This window comes from Leucopleurus acutus (assembly GCF_964270905.1).
Source record: "Leucopleurus acutus genome assembly, chromosome: 19".
Classification (NCBI taxonomy): domain Eukaryota; kingdom Metazoa; phylum Chordata; class Mammalia; order Artiodactyla; family Delphinidae; genus Leucopleurus; species Leucopleurus acutus.
In genome coordinates, this window is record NC_139161.1 from 13,204,812 (window position 1) to 13,221,528 (window position 16,717).

The 16,717-nt window shown below is 46.8% G+C and overlaps 1 long non-coding RNA gene across 1 annotated transcript; it reads left to right on the top strand.

Annotated features, from left to right (window-relative positions):
* The first annotated feature begins 5,477 nt into the window (after positions 1-5,477).
* Positions 5,478-14,585, top strand: LOC309975397. Its single transcript, XR_014326942.1, has 3 exons — positions 5,478-5,867; positions 7,493-7,693; positions 14,070-14,585. It is a non-coding gene; the product is annotated as an uncharacterized lncRNA (long non-coding RNA).
* The last annotated feature ends 2,132 nt before the right edge of the window (positions 14,586-16,717 follow it).

Here is a 16,717-nt window from a genome sequence, read left to right on the forward strand (position 1 = left end):
AACTGTGTTAGCGTGGTATAAAATAATCCTTGAGACTCCCACTGTTTCATTGAGTAATAATTTCTATACTTTTTGTAGAGAGAAGAGACTGGAAAATGAGCAAACTTGTTCTTCATGGGTGGGTGATTAACGTGAACATGGGGCATGATGCCTGGGCTCCCACCTCCCAGGGACAGGAATGAGATCTCTGTGCCTTCCGAGGACACACAGGCTATTCTTGACCAATCTCTGAGATGTGTGGACCCGATGCCCAAGGCAGGAGCCCTGAGTTTCCCAACAACAACAAAGTTGCTTTTTCAGCAAGTGGGAGAGCTTCTTGCCATCCTGGGAGGACAGCAAGAGCACTGGAAGGGTGGCCACAGCCCCTGACCCTAAGTGAACCGTTTCCCTCCTTGGACTTCAGATTCTGTGCTGTGCAGTGGGCTGTCGGTGATGTGGAATCTGCTGCTTCCCCCCAACCCAGCATCTATTCTCAGCATCTCAGCTTTTGGGAATTACATCCCACCTGCTTCCAGTCCACACTTTTGCAGAGGGTTGATCCCATGTTCCACTCACCTCAAAAATGGGTATATGGTCCATGTCTAGCCAGTCCCATGTTCCATCCTCTTGTTCAAGGATGAGAATGTGACCCAAGCTGAGCAAAGGTCTTTAAAGCTGTGACTTTTCATGGAACCTAAAGGAGAGACCCTTCCCAGTAGAATGGACATGAGTGGGTGTCAGCCTGGAGTTGCTGGAGGCCCCTGATGCAGAGATAGAGACTGTACCTGTGGATGGGGCCACCACAAAGTCACTTAGTAGGACAAAGGGACCAGGTCACACTATGAGAGTGTGAGCCCCTGTCCCACCAGGCCCAAAACCACTGCCATAACTGCCTCTTGCAAGTAGAAATACATATTTCTATCATTAAGAAATTTATTATTTTTACATCAGTAAGTGTGTCCAGTCCCTTGGAATCAAAAAAGTCCTAGCTTACACATCAGAATCAGTAATCCCTGAGACTCCCTCTCGCAGGGTGTTCTCATTCAGGGCGTCATGGTGGGTGGAGGTGAAGACACTGGGTGGGGTCAGATCGTAGGGGAGCTGCTGGACATCTCTGTTCCTGTTCCTTCCCTGTCCAGGAGAGGGAAACCCCAGCATAATGAGAGGAGAACCAGCAGGGGAAAGAGGTCCCTGGGTGGCTAATTGGTATGTTTGTATTTTCCTAATTTTAGAATCATTTTGTTAATGTGTTTTTATTACAAAATCACCCATTTCCTCTATATTTCCAGTTTGATACAATAGGTTTTTTTCTTATTTGACTTTTAATTTTCCCTCCCTTTTAGCTTCCTACAGACCTGTCACAATTAATGAACACATATTAATACCTTTTTATTAACTGAAGTCCATATTTTATTCTGGTTCCCTTTGTTCTACCTTTTTCTGTTCCAGATCCCATCCAGGGCACCACATGACATACAGTCATCATGTCTGTTCAGGCTCTTCTGGGTTTTGACAGTTTCTCAGACTATCCTTGTTTCTATGACCTCGACAGGGTTGAGGAGGACTAGTCAGGTATTTTGTAGACTGTTCCGCATTGGGATTTACTTGGTATTTTTCTCATGATTAGATTGGGTTTATGCGTTTTGAGGAAGTTAGGTCAGAGAGGTCAAGTGCATTCTCATCATTTTATGTCAAGGGAGCAGGCTCTCAAGGCAACTTATCACCGTTCATGTTAACTTTGGTCACATGGCTGAGGTCGTGTTTATCAGTTTTCCCTGTGAAGTTATTTTTCCCGTGTCCATACTGTATGTCTTATTTAGGAAGAACCCACACTTCAGAAGAGGGTTGGGTTACCTCCTTGATGGATGGCTGTGTCTACATCAGTTATTTGGAATTCTTCTGCATAGGACATTTCTATTCAACCCAATTCATAAAAATGTTTGTAATCATTTATTTTACTAGTGTGGGCACCTGAATAGTTATTTTATACTTGTGGTTATAATTCAGCAGTACAGTATTTGGGTGCTTAATTCATTCTTGCTTTGGATATTGAGAGCTTTTTTCATTGTCTTGTGGAATTATGTCAAATGAAAACATCTTGTGGTTTTTTTTTTTCTTGGTACTTCTTTACTTTCTGATAATTCAACATTATCCTGGCTCATATATTTACTCTCTCAGTCCTAGTAGCAGCCATTTCTTCAAAGAGCCCTGATTCCTTTTATTAGAGGATGGTATTTAAAAACTTACCTTTGGGGACTTCCCTGGTGGTCCAGTGGGTAAGACTCTGCACTCCCAATGCAGGGGGCCCGGGTTCGATCCCTGGTCGGGGAACTAGATCCCACATGCGTGCCACAACTAGGAAGTCCTCAACCCCATGTGCCGCAACTAAGACCCGGCACAGCCAAAATAAGTAAATATTTAACAACAACAAAAATAGATCTCCCATTAAAAAAAAAACAAAAACTTACATTTGGAAGCTAAATGTACCCAGCTGATAATGCACTGAAATATGTATTCCAACTTATGCGTATACACCTAATTATAAACATTTTTTTAAAATTTATTTTTGGCTGCATTGGGTCTTCATTGCTGCACGCGGGCTTTCTCTAGTTGCGGCGAGCGGAGGCTACTCTTCATTGCGGTGCACAGGCTTCTCATTGCAGTGGCTTCTCTTGCTGCAGAGCACAAGCTCTAGAGCACGTGGGCTTCAGTAGTTGCGACACGCGGGCTCAGTAGTTATGGCTCACGGGCTCTAGAGCGCAGGCTCAGTAGTTGTGGTGCATGGGCTTAACTGCTCCACAGCATGTGGGATCTTCCTGGACCAGGGCTCGAACCTGTGTCCCCTGCATTGGCAGGCAGATTCTTAACCACTGCGCCACCAGGGAAGACCTATAAACATTTCTATGTGGAGCTGTTTGTATCCATGTTAAGCTAAAGATAAGTTTACATAAATGCCACCAACCTGATCCATTATTACATGGATATTGTAACCTTCTCCCTTTGCTTATCTGTAACTTCCTACTCCAATGGTGAGAAACGTGGCTTCCACCATCTGTCATTTTTTGAATTCATCGCTTGCTCCATTCCAGATTACAAATACAGTGGTCTCAGCATTCTTAGCTCCTACCCCCAGGGAAATAACTTTATAAAATAGAGTCCAGGGACTTCCCTAGTAGTGCAGTGGTTAAGAATCTGCCTGCCAATGCAGGAGACACGTGTTCGATCCCTGGTCGGGGAAGATCCCATATGCCGCGGAGCAACTAAGCCCGTGTGCCACAACTACTGAGCCCGCGTGCTGCAACTACGGAAGCCCGCGCACCTAGAGGCCATGCTCTGCAACAAGAGAAGCCACTACAATGAGAAGCCCGTGCACTGCAACAAAGAGTAGCCCTTGCTCGCCGCAACTAGAGAAAGCCCGCGCACAGCAACGAAGACCCAATACAGCCAAAAATAAATAAAAATTTTAAAAAAAGAAACAAAAACATAAAATAGAGTCCACTGTTTAGGTAGAGTCCACTGTTACCTTTATTCTACAGATTCCATTTATTTCCAAAGTTACCGAGGTCAGCACTTTTTGTCCCACCACCAACAGTGAGGTTATTTTTTAATACATTTCTAAATCAGTTTTTGTTAAATTCTGTAATGCATCCTGTGGCACTCCCATATCCTAAATAACTAAAATTAAATATATTATGATTTATTTGTTGGGCTGTAAAAATTTATGGGTTTAGACAAATGCATAGTGGCAGGTATTCATCACTAAAGTATCATATGGAATATTTCAGTCTCCCACCCATAACCCGTTTACCATCTCTCTGTTTTACTTGTTGCAGAATGTCATAAATGGGGCCATACAGTGTATAGCACTTCAGACTGGATTTTTTCACTTAGCAATATATGTGTAAGACTCATGTTTTTTGCATGGGTTGATGGTTCATTCCTTTATATTTCTGAATGCTATTCCACTGCATGTATATGGGAGGGAAAATAATTTTCCCTCTACCTTTCTTTGTTCTTCATTGAGATCCCCCATGTAGTAATGAAAATGAAAGGCAGATGAACTGGAGAAAAACATTCAGAAGTTTAATAACGTGTGTACCTCCTATATGCAAAAGAGATATTCAGGAAAACTGAGTAACGCCCTGAAATGGCCCAAGCCATCACCTTAAATACCATCTTCATCTAAAGATAAAAAAATGAAGGAAGGGTATGGTTGTTGTGCAGATTTAAGTCTTACCTTCTCCACTGATAAGAGTTTCTTGAGATTTATTCATCCTTCCATTCTTGGTATGGAGAGAGAGAGAGAGCTTTCAAATGGAGACTTCCCTTATAAATGTCAACTTCCTTCACAAAAGGGCAATCTTGACTTGATTTTCAGAGATTCTTATGTGTCTTCTTTTTTAAAAAAAAAGAAATCAGCTCAAAGTAATCCTTATGCCAACAGGCATATTTTGGGGTGGCATACTCTGCTCCCCTTGAAATGAATGTACCCCAATTTGCTTATGCATTCTTCTACTGAAGTACATCCTGGTTTCTTTAAGTTTATAGCCATTATGAATAGAGTTGCTGTGCTTAATTACATCCTTGTTTGCATTTGGACATAGTTCTTAAAAGCAGTTGTCTAAATACTGTACGCAGGATGTTGGATCCTCAGGTGAGCCTTATTGAGCTTTGGAAAAAACGTCTAAAATGTCTTTTAAAGTAGCTGTATATGCATTTCACCAGCAGTGAAGGAGAGCTCTTGTTTTTCCTCACCCTCCATCAATCAGTAGTAGTTTTTTTTTTCTTTTTTCTTTTTTCTGAGTTTATTAGTTCTAATAGGTGTGCAGTGCTATCTCATTGTTGTTTTAATTTGCAATTCCCTAATGGTATATGATGTTATTTACTATCTGTATATCTTCTTTGGCCAGGTGTCTGTTCCAGTCTTTACCCATTTTTAATGGGGTTTGTTCTAGAATCCTTGGTGTAATTTGAGTACATATCTTTTATCAGTTATGTATTTTGAAAATATTTTTCTTTCAGTTTGTAGCTTGTCTTTTGGTTTTCTGAATATTTCATAGAGTTTAAAATTTTTTAAATCCATGTTCAAAATTTTATTTCTGGGCTTCCCTGGTGGCGCAGTGGTTGAGGGTCCACCTGCCTATGAAGGGGACACAGGTTCGTGCCCCAGTCCGGGAGGGTCCCACATGGCGCAGAGCGGCTGGGCCCGTGGGCCGTGGCCGCTGGGCCTGCGCATCCGGAGCCTGTGCTCCGCAATGGGAGGGGCCACGGCAGTGAGAGGCCCGCGTGCCACACACACAAAAATATATATATATATTATTTCTTAGGCTTTTGAGACTCTGTGTTAAAATTCATCACCAAACCCAAGGTTATGTAGATTTCCTTCTATGTTTTCACCTATAATTTTTATAGTTTTACATTTTAAATGTCTATGGACAATTTTGAGTGAATTTTGGTGTAAGTTGTAAAGTTTGTGTCTACAGTCTTTTGATTGCATATGGTTTCCAATTTATTATTCTATAACAATTTTTGGAGAAGTCATGGGATATTTGGCTCCATCTCAGTTTGAATTTCCAAATTTAGTGGTTCTGCAGGCTCACCAGTTGTGAGCGTGGGCTCCAGGGAACTGAGAGGTTGAGGTCTGCACTTCCCAGCTGGCCAGCAGGCGGCACCAAGCCCACCTCTCTGATACTTGAGGTGCATGTGTGTTCCATTGGTGGACTTGGCTCACGAAGGAACTTGGCTACTTGTGCCACTGATAGAAGCTCGGTCTCTTCAGGATCCACCATGGTTTCAGCTTTGGGACAACACTTGGCTGAGTCCATGCAGACAGATCTGAACCCAGTGTCTTCAGGAACCACCAGGAGGCACCACCTTGGGAGTAAAAGGTGAGGAAAAATGGGAGGAGAAGCTTCCTGTGTGTGCCTTACTGCTAAGGGCGGGGGTGGGGGGTTGGGTGTCTATTTTCAGAGGACCCAGCAGAGGAAGGACTTGATGTGGAAAATTGTGGATTTTAGTTAGTTTTGTATGTGTTGTTGATGGTGTCCAGTTTTCTTGGCAACATTTATTGAGGGGACTGTCTTTTCCCCGTTTTGTGTTCTTAACTCCTTGTTCGTGAATTTACAGACAACATACAAATGGGTTTCTTTCTGTGCTCTCTATTCTGTTCCTCTGGCCCATGTGTTTGTTTGTTTTTGTGCCAGTACCATACTGTTTTGGTTACTGTAGCTTCGTAATGTAGTGTGAAGTCAGGGAGGGAGATGATTCCAGCAGTGCTCATCTTTCTCAGGATGGCTTAGGCTATTCAGAGTTCTTTGTTGTTCCATACATGTGGTAGCATTGTTTGTTCTGTTTCCATGAAAAATACCATTTGAACATTGGAGGGATTGCATTGAACATGTACACTGCTTCTGTTGCTGAATTAAGTTGTATGGACCCCCCTCCTTGGAGGTCCATACGACTTGATTCTGTAACAAATTTTAGTGAGCCAGCCAGAGGGTGGCTTTGGATCTGCCATTCTATCCAGTAATTCAGCCAGGACTTGCTTGCTGACCTAGGATTGACAAAGCTGGCTAAATAACTGGGTAGTTTGCCCCAATCCTTGACCTCTGGGCCAGTGAGGGCTACTGAATCCAGTCTGAGATCAAAAAGCAGCCAAGGGTTAGGTAGAGTTCTCCCTAGGTAAAGACCGGTTCCCCACCCTTGCGTATCTATAGCAAGGATGCTTGCTACACATTGGGGTAGTATCCAGGGGACAGCTGGCACAGGGGGCCCTGACCCTACTTCAACCAATAAAGCCAAGATTGGTTGTAGGGGTTGGCTGGTTGAAGGAAAGGATCCTGGCCTGGCTAGAGCCAGACCTCTGTCTAGAGGACTGGACTGGGCAACTGGTTATCTAAATATAGCCGATCCTCTAGTAGTGGGTGAGATTGGACAATAGGCTGTCTAGTTGGACTGGTTCCAAGCAAGGGGACTGGACTGGACGAGAAGCCCTCTGGAGGCCACCACATGGTAAGAACATCGCCTTGTTTTCTGTCTGTATCGTAAGTCCTAGTCTCTGTTCTTTATACAAGTGAAGCTTCAGTCTCTGTTCTGTGTGGTCTTATCTGTCCTAATGCTCTTGGAAATCCTTGCTGCAACTGTGGGCACGGATCGAGCACATAAAAGCCACTAGGGCACTCACCACTGGAACACTCCTGTGAAAGGATAAGTCAGTCACAGACCAGGGTAGATGAGCACTGGGCACCCTGCTGACTGGAAACAAATGTCCGTGTAAGTAGCCACACTGTAAAACGCCCAAGCCACCCAGTCCCTGCTGTGTTCCCTATATCCTTTAGGATATAGTAAAATATCCAAGAGCACATCTTTTGTGTTGGTCTGTCTTACCCCAATTTGCCATCCCAGGGCAGGGTATCTGTCTCTGTCAGGTAGATCTCTCCCCACTACTGTCCGTCACAGATCTCTTGGGATCCCTCCTCAGACGTGAACCCTTTAAAAATATTATTTTTGTCAGGTTTCAGGAAAATCGCTTTGCCTGGCTGGGGAAAGAAGAGGACCCCCAAATCATCCGAAGTCCTTGGGTCCTTGTAGCTGGTTGTATAGAGAACTGGACACATGCCAAATGAGTATCTGGCCTCCCTGCTCGATCACCTGTAATCAAGCATGGACAAGCCCTCTTTGAACAGTCTCCTGGAATGCTGGAGAGGCTCTCTGGGTAATTTATTTGGCTAGAGAACCCTTATTTCCCACTCCACCTTCACCCTATCTCCAGGGACTGCTTGCTGAAAGCACCCACCTATATCAGGTATCTCCTACAGCCCCACAGTGGGTCTGGGAGTGTCTCATTGCTGACTTAAGAGGGGATCTGGGACTTCCCTGGTGGCACAGTGGTTAAGAATCTGCCTGCCAGTGCAGGGGACACGGGTTCAAGCCCTGGTCTGGGAAGATCCCACATGCCGCAGAGCAACTAAGCCCATGTGCCACAACTACTGAGCCTGCACTCTAGAGCCCACAAGCCACAACTACTGAAGCCCGTGCACCTACAGCCGATGCTCCACAAGAGAAGCCACCACAATGAGAAGCTCGTGCACTGTAACGAAGCCCCCACTCGCCACAACTAGAGAAAGCCCGCGGGCAGCAACGAAGACCCAATGCAGCCAAAAAAAAAAAGAGAGAGACAGAGAGGGGGGACCTTATAACTAAGGCCCTCTTAGACAGCATCTCCCCTCCCATACCCCACAAAGATTGGTTCACGTTTCAGAGCACCTAGATCACCTGGTGTGGGCTAATCTTGTGGGATCTGCATCGCCACCAACCCAAGAAGGAGGCCACTGGGAAGTTGGAAACAGACTAGAAATAAGGACTCCCCAGTAGGGGTAACCAAGCCTCTATCCCAGCGAAATCGCCACTAGGGTGCATCCTCCATAACTAGAAATTACCGCCCACTAACAGCTTCTTTTCTTTTGCAACACATGGCCCCAGTATAAACTGGTGGATGGAGAAAGTTGGCCAACTAATGGCTTTCTAAATTATAATACCATTTTTCAATTGGACCTCTGTTGCCAGCATTTGAAAAATATGGGATGAGATCCCCTATGTCCAATTTTTCATGGTGCTTTGCAAAAACAAGGGCCTCCGCGAGAAATGCAACATTATCTGTAATGTCTCTCTCTCCTGGTACTGGAATCTCAGCCTGAAGATTCTTTTTTTTTTTTTTTTGTAGTACGCAGGCCTCTCACTGCCGTGGCCTCTCCCATTGCGGAGCACAGGCTCCGGATGCGCAGGCTCAGCAGCCATGCCTCGCGGGCCCAGCCGCTCCGCGGCATGTGGGATCCTCCTGGACCGGGGCACGAACCCGTGTCCCCTGCATGGGCAGGCGGACTCCCAACCACTGCGCCACCAGGGAAGCCCCTGAATATTCTCTTGACTTCCTCTCTCTGCCAAGGGTAGCTTCTCCCCCTTCTGACAGTTCACCCGAGACTCCTGAGTCATCTACCCCTACCTGACCTGGTTCCCTGACACCTTCTACGCCCTCTAATTCACAACCACCCTACCTGGTGCCCTTGCCACCTCCCCGACTCTCCCACCTCCATCTCTCAGCATGCCTCCCTTGGGGACTAGTCCAGTTCACACCCATAGCGGCATTCAGTACCAGCCCTCTGGAAGCAATAGGCTATTCCCCCTTTCCGAGGTCCTTAATGGAGAGGGCAGACTGACCACTGCATGTACCCTTATCTTCCTCAGATCTGTGTAACTGGAAGGATCAATCCAAGGGTTTGAAAGAAGATACCAAGGGGGTCCTTAATTTAGTCTGGGGAATATTCCACACTCCTTTCCACGCTTGGGTGGATGTCCAAACCCTCCTGAACATCGTATTCTCTGTGGAAGAAAAGACACTGATTATAACTAATGCAACTGAAGAAGCTGATAAGACCAAGCAAGATAACGCAGGACAAGTTCTATACCAGCCTTGAATCCAGGCCACTCCCTACATGGACCCTGGGTGGGACCAGTAAGTGGAAAATGGTCAGCAGCACCTCACACATTTCAGGGATTTGATTCTTAAGAGCATTCAGTTGGCTGGGAAGAAACCCTTAAATTGGAGTAGGGTTCAGGGAGTCATCCAGGGACTGAAGGAAACCCCCTTGGCTTTCCTGGAATGCCTAAGGGAGTGCCTTTGTGGGTACACGAAGGTGAACCTGGAGTCAGTGGAAGGGTAGGCCATTCTTAAGTCCCATTTCACTTCCCAGAGCGCCCCAGACATTAGGAGAAAATTACAGAAGTTGGAGATAGGGCACACTACACCTTCTTCCTGGGGTGGAGTCAGCATTTCGGGTGTTCAACAACCAGGATCTGGAGGCAGATGCCAAGGAAACTAGACCAGCGGAACCCAACTGCCAGTATTCTGGCTTCAGTAATTCAGGGTCAGTCAACCTCCCAGTGATGATGGGGCCTCCCCCAGAGGGACCCTGTGACATCAGTGAGTCACCCCAGGTTTTGAAGACCACACCCACAGTGGAGAGAAGGGCTCAAAGCCAGTCCGTAGGGAGGAGGGCCACGGGGAGGGGGATGCCCCAAACGTCTCAGAAGGAAGCTAAAGGGACCACTGTGTCCAGGCTCATCCTTGCCGGTCTCACACGTGAAAGAAGAAGAGGACTGAAGGGGCCCAGGGGCTCCTTGGAGAAGCCTTGGCTGACCCTGACTGTGGGGGTAAAACACACTTTCTAGTTCACTTTCTAGTCGACACAGGGGCCATCTACTCAGTCTTGAACACCCGACAAGGCAGAATGACCAAGGATAAATGTAAGATAATGGGAGTGGAAGGGAAGCCACAGGAACATAATTTTATAGAGCCCCTTGAGTGCGATTTGAAAGGGAGAATGTTATCTCACTCTTATATGTACCAGAATGCCCAATTCCCCTAATAGGAAAAGACTTACTATACAAATTGGGAGCTACAATTTATCTCTGAGACAAAAACCTTACCACTGAAAAGCCCAGAATACCCAAGGTGGATGATTAACAGTCATGGGCAGCTGTTCCTCATCAGCCACTGCACTGCAGGCCATCCTGGAAGCTCACCAGAGGACACATTATGAGCAGGAGGCCCTATATCAATGGCTCATCAGGGATTTCCCTGGTGGTCCACTGGCTAAGACTCTGTGCTCCCAGTGCAGGGGGCCTGGGTTTGATCCCTGTCAAGGAACTAGATCCCACATGCTGCAACTAAGAGTTCTCATGCTGCAGCTAAAGATCCTGCACATTGCAAAGAAGATCCCACATGCCACAACTAAGTCCCAGCACAGCCAAATAAATATATATATTTTTTAATGGCTCATCAAATCCATGACTGCCCCCAATTTCCGTAGTCTCCTTAAACAGGTGGTTGAAGCTTGCCCTATCTGCCTCCAGAATAAGGCCAACACAAACCCCCAACCAAGGTCAAGGGAGTGACCCCCACCCAGCATAGAGGCACATATCCAGGTCAAGACTGGCAACCTGATTTTACAGTAATGCCCTGGACACAAGGAAGTTTTAGATACTTGCTGGTTTTGACTGACACCTTCTCCGGCTGGATGGAAGCATTCCCCACCTGAACTGAGATTGCCTGGGAGGTCTCTAAGGCCCTGTTCAAGGAAATAACCCCTCAGTTTGGGCTCCCTAAGTCCATCCAGAATGACAGTGGGCCTGCCTTTGTTTCCCAAATGACTAAGGGAGTCGCTAGAGCTCTAGGAATTAAATGGGGTTTACACTCCACTTGGAGATGACAATCCTCAAGAAAAGCAGAATAGGTCTTCCCTGGTGGCACAGTGGTTGGGAGTCTGCCTGCTAATGCAAGGGACACGGGTTCGAGCCCTGGTCTGGGAGGGTCCCACATGCCACAGAGCGGCTGGGCCCGTGGGCCACAGCTACTGAGCCTGCGCGTCTTCAATGGGTGAGGCTGCAATAGAGGCCTGCGCACCACGATGAAGAGTGGCCCCCACTTGCCACAACTTGGGAGGGCCCTCGCGCAGAGACAAAGACCCAACACAGCAAAAATAATAAATTAATAAACTCCTACCCCCAGCATCTTAAAAAAAAAAAAAAGAAAAGCAGAATAAATCAAACCCTCAAAAGAAACTTAGCCAAACCATGTCAAGACAGTCATCAACCCTGGATCTCCCTTCTCCCCACAGCACTTTTGAGACTGCGAATAGCCCCTAAAGGAAAGCTCAGGTTAAGTCCATATGAGCCCATGTACATAAGGCCCATTCCTGAAGGACCCGGCTCCAAGACCAATCTTAAGGATATGGACCGGCAGAAATATACCTTACAGACAGAGGAAATAATCAAAGCTTTACATGCCTACGGGAATCCGGAACTACCTTCCCCTTTAGACAGGGTTTTACATCCTTTCTCCCCTGAAAATTGATTTATTTGAAAACCTGGAAGGCTGGAAATCCACAAGACCAGTTAGACCCCAAGTGGACAGGACCTTATCCAGTAATCTGGACTACTTACTCTGCTTTACAGTTACAGGGTATAACTCCATGGGCCCACCATACCAGAGTGAAAACAGCACCTACACCGAAGGAAGAAGTTACTGAGCCATCCACTCAAAGCGCCTATGAACCTGTCACAGACCTTAAGTTACTTTTCAAAAGGCCTAACTTACCAATAGATAAGTAATGCGGTGGGCAGGCTTAGTAGTTGGCCTTGTCATTGCTATTGCCTTACTTGGCTTCTGCTGTTCTGCCAAACTCCCTCCCTCTGGCAGAAATCTCCTCTGTCCATGCTGGATATCAGGGACATTAACGTTGGAAGCAGGATGAGTAGCCATTATTGTCTATTCTTTCTTATCTTCTCTGCTCTCTTACAACTGTCCACATGGAATGGGAACTCAGTGCAATAGTAAATTTCTCACGGATTATAGCCCGTGGACAAAGTCTATCCCAGTGCTGGTCTGTCACCCCCAACCACAAAGTGATGCCTATGGATTAAAGGTATTACATTTTACCCCTGAGAATGACAGCCTCACTCTCACCTTGGCTAACGAGTCTGCTGAACCTTCCCCACTTGAAGTTCGTATCCCATCCATAATGCAGCTTCCCTGCTTGGACCCCACCCCTTGCACTAACATCTCTAACAAATACAAAGCCCTCACTCTAAAGTGCCATCACTCTAACCAGTCTCTGTCTCGCTGCCACTGCCCGTCAGCAGCCCTTACCAAAGGGAGGGACTTGCGATAACACCGGGGGCTGCTCTGGACTCTGATCACTGCTTCTTCCATTACCCCACAATTTAAGTGCCCCGGGACTGACTCCTATGGAAATCTCACCCATTGGTGCCCTCTGCACTGACTCAATGAATACACACAGGGACCAGATGGGAGATGTATTTACTGGGGAGGGAAGACACCAGTTGTCTGGGGTTTAGTAAGTGGCCCTCCTGAGGTCTGGGGAAAAGCCATTAGGTCCAGAATCCCCCAGTGACCCCTGCTATGCAGGTGGGCTTCTCTCCCCACACTGCAAGGGCACCCCCTCTTGGGCTACCCACTTACAGAGGTGGTTCAGTTCCTCAGAGGTGCACCAGGCATGCACGCCCCCTGGGTACCTGTTCCTTTGTGGCCCGAGAGTAAACCAGCTGCCGCATCAGAACAACCCCAACGCCTTCCCTTTTCCAGGGTGGGCTCTAGCCTGCCCTTGCTTAGATAATGCCCAATTTGTGCCCAATGCATGCTAGGCCAGCTAAGTTCGAGGAACCTAGGTATAACCATTCATAATGTCACCCAGCCCCCAGATACAAGGGCAATAGAACTCACTCTGGCAGGAGTAGGGATTGCTCTTGGACTGGCGGCCTCCTGAGGAGGTTTCGCATACCATGAAATCACGCTACAAAATCTCACACGGGCCCTTGAGGACTTGTCTAAAAATACAGGGGATGCCTTACAAGGACTCTGTACTTCTCTGGACTCACTAGCAAATGTTGTTCTCGACAATAGGCAAGCCCTTGACGACCTCCTGGCTGAGCAAGGGGAGTCTGTGCAGTTATGAGTGAAACCTGCTGCATGTATCTCAATAACTCTGGTCAGATTGAGGTCAACACAAGAGAGGTATATGAGCAAGCTCAGTGGTAACACAGATAAACACACAAAGTCCAGATCCAAGCTCCATCTGGAATACGGTCAAACAGAGCCTCCCCAGCTTAACCTGGTTTCCTCCATTTCCTGGCCCACTAACTGCTATTATCCTCTGCTCATCTTCGGGCCTTGCCTCCTTAACTGCCTTGTCAACTTCGCTAGCAAAGGGCTTGAAGCCAGCAAACTTCAGGTGACACAAACACAAGGGTACAAGCAACTGGGACTACAGCCTGGTGACCACCAGACATATTTTAGGCAACACAGGGAACAGTTGTGCTCCTCTAATCCAGGGGAAAACTATGCCCATGTTCAGCAGGAAGCAGCTTCAGAAGGCAGAGCATTGCCCTTCAGCACCCCTCAAGAATGAGGAGCAGTAACAGAAAAGGGGGGATTTTGTTGTCAGAGCTGTGCCAGTTCTTTGCTCAAAACCCACCAATCCCCGCTTGAACAGGAATTAACATGTATCTTTAAGTCACAGGGTCTGGAGACAGAAGAAGGAAGCTATAGGAAGAGATAAACACCAGATAGAACCAGCTGGAACAAAGGTGGCAACGAATCTGACCTCCAACAGACCCTCAGTCTCATTCTGCTGAGTTTACTACATTGGCTACTAGATGACACACCTACTGGTGGCCCTAACTGGAAGATATGGACCAAGAAAGGATAAAAAGGGTGTGGCTCCCCTTTCCAGGGAAGTGCTGCCCCTTCCCTAGACTAATGCATGTGCTCCCCATCATTAGCCTCACTCCTCCTGCCTTTGTCTTTACTCTTTAAAATCAAATCCCTCTCACCACATGGGCAAGATGATCTGTGAACTAAGTTCCCACTTCTCCATTCCTTGGCCACAGAATAAAACTTGAGCTGCGTCAATCTCAGCTTCGGTTTCGTTCTTTGGCTATACAAACCCGAACTAGCATCTATTCTATACTTTCTTTTAATTCTTGTCCTTACACCAATAACAAGCATTATTGAAAACAGTCTCCTAAAAAGAAGACTCTTTGGGGAGTTTCCTGGTGGCCTAGTGGTTAGGAGTCCCAGCTTTCACTGCTGTGGCCCAGGGTTCAATCCCTGGTCAGGGAGCTGAGATCCCGCAAGCCACATGGTGCAGCCAAAAGAAAAAAAAGACTCTGCAGTCTATTTATTACCCTGGTTTTGTAAATCAGAGAAGGAGAGGGAATTCCCTGGCAGTGCAGTGGTTAGGACTCAGTGCTTTCACTGCTGGGGCCCAGGTTCAATCCCTGGTTGGGGAACTAAGATCCTGCAAGTCGTGCAGTGTGGGAAAGAAAGGAAGGAAGGAAGAAAGAAAGGGGTTTTTTTGTTGTTTTTTTAGAAACAAAGTTTTTAAAAATAAAATACAATAAGGAAGGAATTGAATCCTTGTCAACTGGTGTCAAGCCAATACCACAACCATTATGTCTTTCTCAATAAGTGAAATACCATTAAAATAAATTACATAAGTTGTAAAAGTTAAGTCATAGGCAAAAATCCTGTGTAACACTATGGCATATCCATTTCATCTAGGCTCTCAGGATGCAACATCACCTATTATGGAAGAACTTTTACATCTTCATGATCACATGTTAATAATCAGTTTTGGGATAAGTTCTCTAGTCCTCTATATTATTTTACTAATATTGACAACTAAACTGACTCATACACGTACACTAGATGCACAAGTAGAGATAACCATTTACCAGCCACCATTCTAATCTTAACTACCTTATCATCATTACGAATCCTTTACGTGATACATGAAATCAATAACTCTTCCCTAACATAAATCTGTTTTGTTTTGATACATGAATGATACTGAAGTCATGAATGATACTGAAGCTACAAATGCACAGATTATGAAGATTTAAATTTAGATTCCTCAGGACTTCCCTGGTGGCGCAGTGGTTAAGAATCCACCTGCCAATTTAGGGGACGCGGATTTGATCCCTAGTCTGGGAAGATCCCACAAGCTGCAGAGCAGCTAAGCCTGTGCACCACAACTACTGAGCCCACATGCTGCAACTACTGTAGCCCCCGTGCCTAGAGCCCATGCTCTGCAACGAGAAGCCACCACAATGAGAAGCCTGTGCACCGCAACGCAGAGTAGCTCCCGCTCTCCACAACTAGAGAAAGCCCGCGCACGGCAACAAAGACCCAATGCAGCCATAAAAATAAAATTTTAAAAAGTTAGGGCTTCCCTGGTGGTGCAGCGGTTGAGAGTCCGCTTGCCCATGCAGGGGACGCGGGTTCGTGCCCCGGCCCGGGAGGATCCCACATGCCGCGTAGTGGCTAGGCCCGTGAGCCATGGCCACTGGGCCTGCACGTCCGGAGCCTGTGCTCCGCGGCGGGGGATGCCACAGCAGTGAGAGGCCCATGTACAGCAAAAAATTAATTAATTAATTAATTAAATTTTTTTTGACTCCTCTATAATCCCCACATCAGATCTAAAACCAGAATTATGACTAAGAGAACTCAACTAAGAGCTGAGTCATCTCAACTAAGATGACTAAGAGATAGTCATTGAATATTAGTTTCATCTGAAAATGTTTTACACTCATGAGTTGTTCCTTCTTTAGGCCTATAAAGCTATCCCAGGACGCCTAAATTAAAGAACGCTAATATTGACAGGACCAGGCCTATGTTGTGGAAAATGATCAGTAGAAGTCATTTTCCTGCATTCAAAGGCAGGACATAGGGAGACGGCTAAGGCTCGGGGTAAATCTGGAGCCTAAGGTGGACGTACTCTCTGAGCTCCAGAATAGGAACTGGGCCTCTGGGGTCCCAGACCACCCACTACTCCCTCCTGAGCGGGGTCTCGGGAACACCCCATGTCAGTGATGAGGCAGCCTGAGCACCTGTCACGACCTCGACGCTGTGTTCTGTGAGGGCCCCATGCTCTTGGGATCACACCCCACACTCTGCGGGTCGGCCCTGCAGGGTCCCTCTTGCCGCAGGAGCAGAGACCACCTAACAAGCAGACCCCTCCCCAACCGGCAGGAAGAGGGGAGGGGAGCAGGGGCACCAGAGGAATCTCACTCAGACACCAGCATCCTAGGGGCGCCAGCAGGGACAGGGATGACACAGAAGGGCAGCCTGGGACCAGAAGGCACCACGGGCAGCTGGTCA